Genomic DNA, 12328 nt, shown 5'->3' on the forward strand with positions numbered 1-12328 from the left:
AAATGTATTACAATAATTTAGCAAAAATGTGTGCTGAAACCGTCTGCTACAAAATCGTGTAAGTTATTGGCATTTTCTCTAAACAAACAAAATAATATCTTTTGACAACAATACACATAAATAAAGTACATACCTTCAGCATAACTTTCCATTATTCCATATTCGAAACCGGCAGTTTTATCAAAATCCAGCTACATTTGAATAATACTGATATTTCGAGCGCTCATTAAAAAAATATGAGAAAACGCGATGGTTTAAACTGTTTGGATATGCCAACACCTCAAATATGAAAATTTTGGAGCGTTGCACTTGAAATAGCATGCGGCAGCACCATCTGAAGGACAATATATGTACTAGAACCCAAAATACTGTCATGCAATTTTCGACTTTTGGCCAGGTTTTTAGGCAAATCCCCCACTGTGTGATGTCACGACAATCTCAGCCGTTTCATCTAACACCATTTCTCGATAAACATATGATTACGGCTTAAAAGCCAACTGTCGAAATTCTCTTTGAAAAGAAATTCCGGATAAACCGTTACTCGCCAATGACAGATGTTGGTAGTAAATAAAAAAAAAGTTTTCTCTTTCTTTTTTTCTCAGTTTGTCCGAAATTTACTTTCAAAAAGAATTTTGACAGTTGGCTTTTAAGTCGTGATCATATGTTTGTCGAGATTTTTACTTTTTTTTATTTTTTTGCGGTGACAAGGGGGGGGGGGGTGGACGGTTACCGTCAAGCTATGTAATAATAAGGTTGGGGAGGGGGTGGTATTTAGAGGTTTGTGACGAAATGCTACGATGGAGGAGGGGGGTGTTAAAAATCACTCAAAAAATGCTACGTCATTTATGGATGTAACCTAATCGTTTCAAACCTAGACCTTCTAACTGAGGTTTTTAAACTCGTGGATTCTGACTGTTAAAAAGTCAATTCTAGATCTCGCTAAAATTAAGTTCACCCTAGCTGATTAAATAAAAAGAAGGGCCGGGCAAAGTACAACTTTCCTAAACATGTTATAATTTTAAGTTATTTATTTATAATTTATTTATAATTGAACGTTAAAATTTCTGCAAAATAAACAGGCTAACACACGCACCGCAATGAAGAAGTTTCTTAAAAAATATCGATCCGCCAATTTTGCCAGAACACTAGCTCCATCTTTTATTCTCGGTTTCAAACACTCATTTGCAAGTGAGGCTCGGGAACGTTTTTCCCCCATATAGGTACTTGCACAGATGTCAGTGACGCCCTCATCGCACCATAATACCAAGTAAAAATATGTTTTAAATGACCATTAATGCAGGCGAAAAATTGTTTTCGAATGTTATGTCTGTTAGTCTATAACTTATTATTTTTCCCCCAACTTTCGCCAATCGCCAACAGAACTAACGTAATAATATTGGCAATAGAAAAAACGATTCGGTTCATCACCACAGTAGATACACAACAGGATTATTTTTTTGCTTTTTTTATTTGGCCCATTTGACAGGTATATCCCGGAATCAATGATCAATCAATGATGCCAGCGAATCAATGATGCCACCGAATCAATGATGCCACCGACAATCCTAATCTAGTGTTCTGTACTATTGCTTGTGGCACTAAAAACTGGATTTTAACCACACTGCGCACTTACTATTCTCCTATTAAATTCGTCTCATAGACTGGTTAGTTAGACTGGTCTGTCTATGAAAGTACCATCTCTGTCACTTGAAATATATGTGTTTTGGCAGCTCGCTGTTTCCAGTAGCAGTTTGATCACTCGCGCTTTGAAAGATTGGTGGGAAGTGCGCAATACAATCCACAGTCTGCTGGCAGAACCGATCGGTTTCCTGTTGCCAGTTCATAGTTTCGAATTTTGCAAAAGCTGCCGCACGAAAAAGCTGCTGTTGCACGCTAAAGCTTTCCGTGGGTATAGAGGAAGAAGCAAACAAAAATTGTGGGTTTAATACATATTCACCACAAGCGGCACAGCTCGACTTGCTGCTGCTGGTTAAAGCTTTGGGTTAGATTTTCAAGTACCAATTACCGCACACTAAATGTTGACGGAGATTTTTATAGGCAAAGCATTTTTCATACTATTGTCGCACTAAATTTTCTTTTACTATTGACACATAACCGAGCAATAGTTTCAAAGTTAAAGATTTTCACCTGAATTATTTACGCTGAATCGCCAGTTCCTTCATGAAAATTATTTAATGTCTTTTTTATAATGTTTATGTATAATAACTTTATTCGATTATAATAAGACTTTCGGTATTGTCGATCGGAAAACACATTTTACAGTGCAAAAGTTATATAAATAAACATTTTTTTTTTAAGATTTTTTTAAGAAACTAGTTTTTTTGGTAAATTTTCTTCAACTTTCTGAAAGACAGTGAAACTCTATCTCGAAACTTTAAAAAGTTAATTTTCTGATTTTAATAAATACAGAACCACCCTACCCACAATTTAAAAGGCTAGAAAAGTCTTGTAAAGTGTAAAATTTCATCATGAAAGCATAGCTATATTTTTTTATATTGTCCACCGTGAAAGTCATTTAAAAATATGTACTAACAAAAGCTCAATTAATGAAAAACCAAATTTTCAATATGACTTTTGCAATTCTCATTTTTTGCTAACATATCTTTTAATTATTTTTCAGAGTTTTTTAAAAAGGAACATTTTCTTCTAATTCATCAAATCTCTAGTTTTTATTATTCATAAGATTTAAGTATGGGAACCCGAGGCTATTGGGACCTATCTGAACAAATCGCCCTATTAGGGGGATAGATGTGAAAGAATTTATTGGTCAAAGGTCCTAATTATTAGTTTGAATGCTCAACTACATTTTGGTGCCAAAAAAAATTAATTTGTTCCGCTCCATGGCAGCGCAAGGCGACAATTAGCAAAACTCTACGTTTTACCGTCCTTTTACAATGTAGGGGTAATTCGAACCTCCCTACGGGGCAATTCAGACCGCCCCTTTTTTCAATGGAACTATGTTTACCTATGAAATCTTTATTGGAAACCCCTTAAGATGCAAAAAATTAAATTGTGTTAAAAAATAATCTGGGTTGTCACAGCTGTCGATTGGTGCATCATGTATTTTCTTTGCTGTGGTGCGTGCAATCGTGTGCGCAGCTGCAAGCCGCTGAACAGTGGTTGATGGAAAAGGGGGTCACTTCGCACAAAAGTAGTGAGCGTCTTAAAAACATCTGTGTTTTCACCTAAACAAAAATCAATCCTTAGAATTTGTCACTTTTGTAACGGTCTTACCATTACATTCATTTTTGTTTTGAGGAAGGCAAAAAAATAAAACACGTTGTATCTCCCTTCTAAAATATCTGCAGAATGAGATTCATCTGTCAAAATTAATGTTTCAGATCGAACGAAGATATGTAGTTCTATGAAACAAATTTTTCGCCTTAGAACAATCTCAAAGTTTTCTGAAGACTAATTCACTTTTAAATCAATACCGCAAAAGCCATTTGAATGAAACAGTTTTTCAAGAAACACCCTAACCTTTGCTTTTGAATTTGTTGTGAAATGAAAAGTATGACTGACAGAGCTTACATGTCTTCAGCAAACTTTTCTATGATTTATCAACTTCACTGAAGGTCGTATGGCTGTATCTAGAATGATTAAAAAGTTATAACTTTATAAAGTTTTGAATTTTGGACAATTTTTGCGTTACGTAATTTATGAAAGGTCCCTTAGTGGTTTAGTTTTATTAAAATCTCAAAATTCCTACTAAATTTGAATTCTGGACCACTGTGCAATGTAATATGCACTGATGCTAGATGTTTCATAAACGTCACGAGCCCGACGCTCTCTTCTTTCGAAAAGTTAATTTAGAAATTCACAGTTAGTATGGATGGCACATCATTCGTTCTACAGTAGAAAAGGATTCCATCAATTGATTTAGCTTTCTTCAGAGTAACGTTCGGTTAGAGGTATATATGCAAATCAGCACCATATTGCAACCAGTCCACTATAGTGAGATGACTGCCTGAAACGCAAATATTGCTATGCTTTATGGCTTTCAAAGGGATTCTTTGTTTTGCTTTGAATTTGGTATCTCACAAGCATCAGTGCGGTCGCAGTAGGCGATGGCTCCGTTTTTGAAGTTGTGATAGTTCCAAAAAACGTCTCAGACACCAACGGTGGCAGTGTTGTCGAAGGAAGCTGCCGCTCGAGTGTCAACGTAGCCGGATATTGTCGGATAATTAATAGTTAATTTATTCTCTTTTAAATAAACTATCTAGACTATCAGCATCATGATAATCATCAGTATGTTTTTAATTTTTATGGTCAACCCGGATTTTAGATCGTTTTATAGTATTCGCAAAGACAAGAGACAATAAAATTTAAATACAGTAGTTGAAATAACATACTTATATTAAAAGTTATATAACAGCTGAAATCATTGTTCGATGCGAGTTTCTGTATTTATGGAATTTGAATGGAAGGAAATTGAATGGAAATTGGAAATCGTGATGTTGATATTTACTGCATCATCATGCATTATCAAATGAAGCATGTCAATCTTTATCGTTGTATCGAATACACAACAAAGAAAGATCAACCCGTGCCTGTGATTAGTATTGAAAATAGCAATTTCGAAGCCCACCTTATCACTAACAACAAAATACCACAGTCTACCTCCGCTGACTCAAAATTGGCTGAATTTTCACGAAAGCGTTGGAAAGGTTATTTTAACCGGCCTTCTAGAATACATCGTTCGCACAAGCCCACCACCCACTGCGTTAGTGGCTTGGAACAACACGCGTGTGACGGGCGATTTGACTTTGCAACCACACACTCAGTTTGGCATGTCAGTTGCTTCAGCTCAGCAAGGTTCAGTTACTGAAATTACTTTCTTTAGCAAGCGCTTCTAACCAGGCTAACTTTGCTTCGGTGAAAATGTGGCGACATTGGAAAGGTCAAGGTGTTTTGCGTTCTACAACGGTACCATCAGGGAGATCAGTTTCAGGTTTTCCCGGTCGCAATTTTCGTAGCGGTGTCATACGGTGATAGTTTCCGATGGTAGTGACTGTAGCAGCTTCAATCAGGTGGACGCGGGGAGATTGATTTTGAGGTTAGCGCTACCGGCTAATTGCTTCGTTATTTGAGACTAGGACCGACAGACGAGCTGGCTTGGATTCCCAACAAACATTTCGTGGTTTTATAAACGTTTTAACAGTTGCTTTATTCAGCTCTAGCTGAACATTGGAAATATACGTGTAATCATATATCGTTTATTCCACCCTTAAGCATCTGGATTTGGAGAATTTATTCAGCTTGTCTGATTAAGACACATAAAAGAACAATTCTTCAGCATGTATACAGCCTGAAGAAAACCACAGTTCAGCTTTATCAATAAACCTTTTCGTTATCGCTATTCAGCTGAGAAAATTATCATTGGAAAATGATTAAAAAAGATATTTATTTCAAGTTACACACTAGGGTGTCCCAAAATGACATCATGTTAAAAAAGTCATCGGGCTCACTCCTTAAATGAAAGGTTAGGGTATCAGGACCACTTTCTTCTTCGGAGTGATTTTGTTAAAACGCTCCCTACTACTGGCGAATTTTGATTTTTTGTAAAATGGTCCGATTTTGTGAGAAATTTCAAATTCATGCTTGTTGAAGTGCTCCTGAACTGTCTTAGATTTTTTTCAGCATTATTTTATTTTTCTCGAGATCTAAATGGAGAAGTTTTGTTAGTTAGTTTGTACAAATTGTGGATTATAAGAGCGGCAGAGCCTTCAAAACATGGTAAAAAGTGTAATTTTTGGTGTTTTTCATTAGTTTTTCTTCAAAACTGGGTATCTGCAAAATTTTAAAAGTAGAGTAAGGTGGGGCAAAAGTGCGCACCTAACAGTTTACGCAAAATAACTATTGGTAGAAAAGCACTAGAAAATCGACATGATTACAAATTAATACTCTCATCACACATCTTCAAAACGTAATACTAGATATCTCTTGGTTTTGCTTGTAATCCGAGAAATAATTATTTTCTTATGAATACTCAAATGCGCATTTTTGCCCCATGGTCGGATAGCACGGAGCAAAAGTGCGTACTGATTAAATAGCCACCCATAAATTAAACTAATCGATTTTAGGATATCCATCCCCTCTTGCTCTTCCTTCATAACTAAAAAGCACTCCTCCCTCTACCTCGGTTGATGTTGTTCAGTTTTCCATTATGTTGAAAGAACTTGGATGTTTCATCTTTTAGACAATGTCGTTCATGATCGAACTGTCACCCCTCGTAAAATCATTATTTGTCATAGTTGGGTGGATCACTTCAAGAATTCTTGCGAATATGCATAAAACATGCTCGGTTTCAACAGCCATAACATCCGAGAAGCATCCGATTGTCGTGTTGTCTTGAATTTTGCTTTATACCATCGATCCAGTATCCATTACACATACGGGAAGGTCTATAACACCTGCCAGTGTTGCAGGTGCGTTTACATCCAATGGCCGAAAAATTTCCTCTATTTTGATCGACACTGAAATTTGTATCAATATTAAAAAAAACACGTGCTACCATAGATTAAAACTTCTTTCAGCATAGATTAGAATGTCAATTTTCAGCAAGAATATGTCACGTTTCATATATGGAGTATTATAGTTACTATATTCATAGTTAGGCGGAGACACTGAGCGGAGCCAATTGAACATGTCAAATGGTGGAGCCAATCGAGCATTACGTCACATATAGGGTTACCAACCGTCCTTATTTTAAAGGACATGTCCTTATTTTCGACGACTTTGAAAAGCGTCCTTATTTTACTTCAAATGTCCTTATTTTAGTCTCAAGCCGTGGTAGCCATATTTGGAATCTTTCAGATCAAATTTATTACGAGAGAATTAAACTATTCAATCATTTTCATTCTTCACTTCTTTCCAACGAATTTTTTTGTCAATGAATATGGCTACTTTTACAATGTTGTTATTGACCAATTTAACAAATTTTACTCATGTTTGAGTTAGTGTTTTTCACTGCAGTAAATAGCAGCGGATAAACCAAAATTCCGACAGAAGCCAGCCAGAACTCTGGCACGTATTCTGGCTGGATGGGCTGGATTTACTGGAGAGGCGTATATACCCAGTAAACGAAAAGGCGACTAGGCTGGTTAAAATAGACGCCAGCGAGCGATAAGCTATTGAAACTTTGTCTAGGCCAGAGATAACAAACATATTGAGATGCGCGAAGACTGAAACTAAAAGTTCCAATCGATGCCAAACCAACGATTCCAATCGAGCAATGTGAACAAATATGCAGGATATAGGAAGTAACGCGTTGTTTCAAACACGTAATGCAGGTCTTGTGGAGAAAATTAGCAGTAGGTACTGAAAAATATGTGCATGAAAACGAACATTGATTCTTTTATATTGAATCATAGTTAAAGGCGATAATAAATCGATTGTTTTTAAAAATGAACTACTCGTTTGTTTATTCATTTTCGTTAGGATATAATCTACTGATACTGAAAGGGGGAGGGTAGGTTGGGGCGGTCGACATTCAGTGTGTCCTTATTTTGCTCTTAGCCCATTTGGTAACCCTAGTCACATAACATGTTCTCTTTGGATGTATATGGAAAAGGTATTGTGATTATGGTCATAATTATTTTACTCTTTTCTTGTGTTATCGAGTGTAGAGAAACGAAAAGAACAAGGTTTTTTTTTGTAACACAAAGAGATATTCGCACAAGTATGAAATCATATCATCAGATCTTCGAATTGGTATTCCATTCGTACATGTGAAGTTCTAACTCACGACGACAATGAAATCATTAAGCTAGAGCTTGAACATTGGCATGGGTTGCCAGTGTTTTCTTCCTGGAATAAGAGCTGCCAGTTTTCCGGCTTTTGTGTCCGCCTAACTCTATATATAGGAACTCTAATGGAGTATATGTAATCTTAGGTCAAATCTGGAGCGTTTTTTCAAAAAGACATATCTACAATAAGTGACTCATTGTTTACTTTCTCTTCTGTTAATCATTGTAAATCGATCGCTTTAACATTTATCACTCAACTCTTCGCAAAATATGCTAGTTAAAACCACCGTCTTTCGATCTGTACTGGAATATAAATGAAAAGTGCTATACTGCCCATAAAAGCATAAGAGTCCCATATGGATTTTTGTCGAAAATGAGTTATCTGTTGGATTGTATTCTCTATCACCACTAAATCACAATTCGCATGTAAAATTACCAGGTTTGTATAGAAAATATCGAAAAAATACCAAAACATGTTTGTCCCATCCATAAGGTTCAACAAAAATGTAAATCTTGAACAACGTTTTTCTCGGCTTGCTGTTTTTCAATGTGGGACTCTTATGCCTTTATGGGCAGTATAGTGACGCAGTAATGATCGAAAGAAAAAGTAAACAAAGAGAGTCACTCATTGTAGATATGTCGTTTTGAATAAAAGCTCTAGAAATGGCCTACAGTCACTCAGATATGAATTTTCTCGATTATTTCATATACCGGTACGCGTTAAGTCCTTTTAATACTCTCACCCTTTTTGATGCCATGAAGTTTTATATTGCAAACGTAAAGGCCTCGGAGAGACATCTTGATGATTCAAGAACGGACAAAGATATTGAAATTTTACAAACTTACTGAATAGAAGCAACATTAAGATTAGTTTTTTTTGCACCTAACTGTAACTTTTCTCAAATCGGCATTTGTGGTTGGATCTTCATGATGTACTATACAGCCAAGCTCGCATTTCTGGTTAGTTGTTTTAATATGACTCCAATTCAGTCACATTAGTTGGTCCTTTGCCAGGTTTCGATTCGTATTTCGAAACGTAGAAAGTTTTCGCACGAAAAAGCTGCTGTTGCACACTAGAGCTTTTTTCTATGTGCCTACACAGATGGCAAAGAACACATAGCTAGTGGGTTGAATTCATAGTCACCACAAGCGGGACGACCGCAGCTCGATTTGCTGCGTATAAAGCTTTCGTTTTAAATATCAATGAATTCAAACTAAATATCAATAGAGATGTTTTCAACGGGACATACTGTTCGCCTAGCTCATGCTTTAGTTTATTTTTGGTTTTGTGACGTTATTTTATTAGGCCATTACAAATATTTTTTAAAAATTATGTCACCCCCCCCCCCCCCTTCAAAATCGTTGAAAAAAATCAGGGGGCAAATAATTTTTTTTAAAATAACCAAAATTCAAAAAATTGTCACGTTTTATAGAACCACAATAGCTTCTATAGAGTTTTGCTTTTCGTAAATGAAAACTATTATGGTAGTTTTAGAAATTACCATCCCATGATAATTTTTATTTTGACCATTCTCGGGTAAATGTGAAGTTTAAATGAGATCATCGATCCAGTCCAATATCAAATGAAACGTTTGCTGGTCGCGGAAGGAAGGACCCATCTGTGTATTATCAAACAAACATCTCATGGAAAGGCTAATACAGACCGACTTCTGAATCGATTCCATTTTAAACGCAACAGTTGATAGAGACATAATCGATCGTTGCATTCGAAAATAATTTCGATAAGGAAACAATCTGAATTCAAATCAGACTCCGGGAGATTTATATGTGGTTCAATATTCAATATACATGAGCTTTACCGAAAGGTTTTTGACATTTAAAGATTTCATATGGGATCGTAGTCTTCATACCGTATTTCCGCAGCCATCCCGAGCAAATACTCATGGGTTCAAACACCACATAGCCCCTTGAAAAGACCTTAAACATGGTCCATGCCAAAATTCACAACCATCAAAACACCATAAAATGGTCTCAATAACCCATAAATACACCAACATATGGTGTTTTATATGGGATCTACCGGACCATGGTGATGGTGCTTTCATGGGTTGAACCCATTTCAAACACCCATGACAAACCCCATGAGCATGGGGGTATTATGAGCTTTTCGTTTGCTCGGGATATGTACGATTCTTATGAACTTGATCAGATCAAAATCTGCTACCAAACCTTCCATTTAAGGCTAAGCTTGTGAAAATCGAATAAGCCGTTTTCCAAGAAGCCGAAGAGACATTAATTCTGAAATATTCCAAGAACCAGAAACATGCGAAATTTTCGAGATAGACGCTGGAATCAAAAGAACTTTGTCTGGCCATCAGCGATCAAGAATGCTCTAGTAAAGCTAAATATAGATCTTACAAATAATAGTATCATCGGCACTTATCGCAGGAAGAACCGGGAATCCATTATCGATGTCAATTTTTGTAGCCTTGGAGTAACCGGAAAGATGGACTGAAAAGTGTGCGAGGATATATCCACAGCGACCACCAAGCGATCTGGTACAGCATTGATAACAGGACTATGAACTACACATGAATATGAATATGTAGGAGATATATAAATGAGTGAAGATGGAAAACAGCGATTTTTCACAGGAACGTGTCCGTCGAAGAACTTGAATTTGAGGGTATGCTCTTCAACCTAAATGCGAACGAGTTCACGGCACTACTAACAAAGGCGTGTAATGCGACCATACCAAGGGATGGGAAACTGAGAAACGGTCGCCGGGTGCAATACGACGATTATCGATCTACGTATAAGTTGCCTCAGAGCTTGGAGAAGAAGTCGGAGATCACTTCGGTTTCTCATCTCGCTCGGTTCAGAAGCTAGAAATCGCTCCGCTGCAATAGCAGGGCAAGTAATCAAATTTACCCGCGCGACGCTTGGCAAAAATTGATTCCTTCTGCCTAGTGTGTGATACGTGAATAAACAATGAGTGACAATGCCAAGCAAAAGTATATCATGATGCGGGCAAACTGTGTTGCTGTTGACTACACGAAATATCCGGTAATACCATCAATTCATGAAGGGGAGCAAATGTTGAAGGTGAACTTGAAGTTCAACGTAGCTTGCGGTACTTTATGCGGTGCAATTCCACCATTTACGTCATGCGGTACTGAATATGTTAAAAAATATTAGTCAAGCAGAATCATTCGCTTCCCAGAACAACATGAAACACGTCATCGAATGTAATGACATTTTATACAGTATCCCAACGTATATAGATGTTGACATGACCTGGCACCACGTACTAGTTCCTTCGCTATCAAACAAATCCTGTCAAAATACGGAGAGGTAAATTGTGTTAAGGAAGATACTTGGAGAAACTTCTTCCCAGGATTCCGCAACGGTGTTCGTGTGGTGAGAATGCGTCCGACAAAACCTATTCCGTCTTACTTGACTTTCACATGCACATCACCTCGAGGTGTTGAATATTCTCAACGAATACTAGTCACACACCTGTCAATATTGTGATCATCCGCTACACCACGGGAAACCTTGCGCAGAGACTGCTAAACAAATTCCACCTGATACGACCAAAGCCGGTATACAATCATCGTATGTTAAACCACAACCAGTTGGTAAACCAACGACTGTAGACCGGGCATTCACAAACACCAGCTCAACAACGATCGGCCCCAGTACCACTAAACCAACTGCCATTACCAACATCGAAGTAACAACGATTACAGCAAATGTTTCCAAACCAACAACCAATAAGGAATCTAATACCAATGAAGAAGGATTTACAATAGCGACCCAAACCCGATCAGAATGAAATAACAGGATTATAACAGAACACAATTTTTGTAACCTATTGTGTTATAAATTAGGTCTCGTTAGTAGTTAAAATAACAGAAATTTATAACAAGTAGCAATGCGAGATATAGTTTTGAAATATTTCTGTTATGTGTTTCTGATCGGGTAAGCACAAACAACAAATAAGAACATCCGACGATGAGCAAGATGAATGCAGTACCGATGATGACATGGACGTAAACGAAAACGCGAGAGACGACGGACCAAATGACCCCCAAGGTGCGCTCCACGGCTCAGTTGTGCTAACGCATTGAGCCGTGTCAAATATATTTAAAATTAAAAAGAAGTCAGAAAGCTCGAGGGAAGCGAGCTGCAAGAACCGCTCTCAACAAAGCAGTCAAGTACAAGAAAGCCTTGCCACAAAGTCAACGCGAATTTCCTTAGGAGAGACCTACAAAGTTGGCATAACAAAGATAAAAGGCTCAGCTGCACCCCCTGAAAGGTGCCCGGAAAGGATGAAGGTCACCATCGAAAGGTTTTCCCCACAACATGAATCTATTTTCGCCGTACAGTGAGGAGGATGATCACAAACATGAAGATCGATTTACCAACAAACAGCTTATCGAGATGGCGAAAGCCATAAAAGTGAAGCGATACATGAGAGCCCGGATATGTTCAAAACGATCCGACAATTGGAAGCGACAAAAGCTGATGTTGCTTCCGATGCTGGGACAACATGGAAATCTTTCAGCGTAGTCAATATATCCCTTGGTAATGTT

Source organism: Topomyia yanbarensis, chromosome 2 (assembly GCF_030247195.1).
Source record: "Topomyia yanbarensis strain Yona2022 chromosome 2, ASM3024719v1, whole genome shotgun sequence".
NCBI lineage: Eukaryota > Metazoa > Arthropoda > Insecta > Diptera > Culicidae > Topomyia > Topomyia yanbarensis.